Raw genomic sequence first — 2,376 nt, forward strand, 5'->3', positions numbered from 1 at the left:
TACAATGGAATTTTACGTGGTTAGGCCCAGTATCAACTGAAAGAGAAAGGAATAAATTTTTATTAAACTAAAATAAAATTTACAGGAATTCTATAGCTATTGATAGGCAAATAATATAATCTGAATTCTTAAATCAAGGATTTAATTTTAATTTATTTATGTAATTAATTTATATAATTTACATCAGTCAAGCAAATCACGATATTTTCTCTTGATTTTAGGAAATCAAAACAAATCAAACTCTTGATTTAATTGTCATTGATTACAATTTATTACATAAATGTCATTTTAAATTTATAAGATTTTTTCAACTTATTTCCCTTAACTTAAGCGAGAGTTATCACACCTTTTATTTAAGGCTTACGTATATATACGTTTCAGATGATATCTGGATTCATTTCTGTAGGGTACGTATTAAAGAAGGTGACTGCATCTTTCTCTCCTCTACCACTATAGTTGACCATAACCCTGCAGCCATCACCGAGAGTATGGCAAAGTTTCTCAAGAAAAGCCAATGCATGGGATGCCTCTAATGCTGGGATTATACCTTCCAGTAACGACAGCCTCCTGTAAGCTGCATTCAACAAAACGAACCATTCACCATCATTATACAAGTCATATCATGGTTTCTCCTACTATTCTGTGCTGAATCCAGCTTATTATACCTTCTAGAGCCTCTCGATCTGTGACAGCATAGAATTCTGCACGAAAGCTAAGCTCCGGGCCAACTCCTGGGTATTCCAATCTGAAGAAGAGAACGGCTTTTTATGATAATGGTATTTAGAGAGAGAGGTTGTCAAGCTGATCCCTACTTACCCTACAGCAATGGAGGGAGGATTCAGAATTTGACATTCTTCGTCTTGCAGCAAATAACTCATCGTCCCATGGTAAACTCCAACATCTCCTGTACAGAGAGTGGACGAATGCCTTCCAGTGTCCAAACCTAAGCCACCACCCTCCACACCAATCAATCTCACCTCTTCGTCTCCCACAAATTCATGGAAAATTCCAATTGCGTTGGAGCCACTCCCTACACAAGCCAGAAGCACGTCTGGGTTACCACCCCATTTTTCCAATGCTTGTCTTCTTGTTTCCTTCCCAATCACTGATTGAAAGTTTCTGACCATGGTTGGACATGAATGCGGCCCTCCTACTGTCCATGACAAATGGAAACTGGTCTCTAAGTTTCCGACCCAATCACGGAAGGCTTCGGAACTTGAATTTTTGAAATTTGCTTCCACGGCTTTAACCTACAAATATGACAGCAAAACCATGATTAACGATTGGTCTCCCATTGCAAGAGAAAGGGGCGACAAAAACACTCGAAAATTTAGCAGTATTCCAGTGATAATACCTCAGCAACTAGGAGCTTCATATGGAGGACACTGGAGAACTGTTTGTCCATACCCAAAGTGCCCATGTAAACAACACAATGGAGGGAGAGGCGAGCACAGGCAGCAGCCGTTGCAACCCCATGTTGCCCCCCACCCGTCGTCTTCCCATCCGTCTGGCAACCATGGCCTGCCCGATCGCGTTATTGATCTCGTGTGACCCGTGATGGGTGAGCTCTCAAAGGCACCTCGCCCTTGGCATTTTGGTAATGCTCTGTAAGCCTTTCTGCAAAGTATAACGGAGTCTCTCGTCCAACGTAGTCCCTTAGTGTGTCTGCCAGTTCCCTCTGTATCATATTCATAGTTCAGAAATAAGGAGGGAGAGGACGAAATCGACCGTTGACTGTTGATACAGTCGGCTTCTAAACAGAAGAATATGCGAACATGATCATAACATAATACAAATCGACCAAACCTGAAATTTAGCATCGGCGGCGATGGACCGAAGCTGAGCTTCCAATTCGCTCAAGCAACTTATTAGTCTCAGATTTTTCCAAGGATACATGGTTTCTTTCATACTTAAATGACTATTTTTTTTAAAGTTGGAAATATAATTAATTTTCTACCACTGAAATCATATTTGGAGGTTAATCTAGGGATTAGAAGCTCAACCAATTTTTCAAAAGCTAAATACACCAGAGCTCTTATTTTGAAATCTTTGATTTTTCTTAGCTTATACTCATGTTGGAATCTAAGTGTATGATTATTAAATTATTTGACATTATCTAGTAAATTAACTTGAGTTCTTTTCACAGGCTAAGAAACACAAAACTCTCACTTTCAAATCCTTGGTTGCATTAGCTTTTAATTTGAGTAGGAATTGATGCTCTAGGATTGCTATATAATTTACAACAATTCTTAAGCTTATATGTTAAGATTTGATAATTGTTTGGGCTGCAATTATGGGGCTAAATATAATTGAACCCACATTCTAACATCTTTCATTGTAATTGATAATTTGAGGTTGAGAGTATGTCTTTGTAGT

The 2,376-nt window shown here is 38.7% G+C and overlaps 1 pseudogene; it reads right to left on the reverse strand.

The window, feature by feature from the left end:
- Positions 1 to 377: 377 nt before the first annotated feature.
- LOC137942818 (tryptophan synthase beta chain 1, chloroplastic-like) lies at positions 378 to 1,896 on the reverse strand (annotated as a pseudogene).
- Positions 1,897 to 2,376: the final 480 nt, after the last annotated feature.

This window comes from Aristolochia californica, unplaced genomic scaffold, assembly GCF_029961685.1.
Source record: "Aristolochia californica isolate CCGP_79_NKW_82.1479 unplaced genomic scaffold, dmAriCali1.0.hap1 SCAF_10, whole genome shotgun sequence".
NCBI classification, from domain to species: Eukaryota; Viridiplantae; Streptophyta; class Magnoliopsida; order Piperales; family Aristolochiaceae; genus Aristolochia; species Aristolochia californica.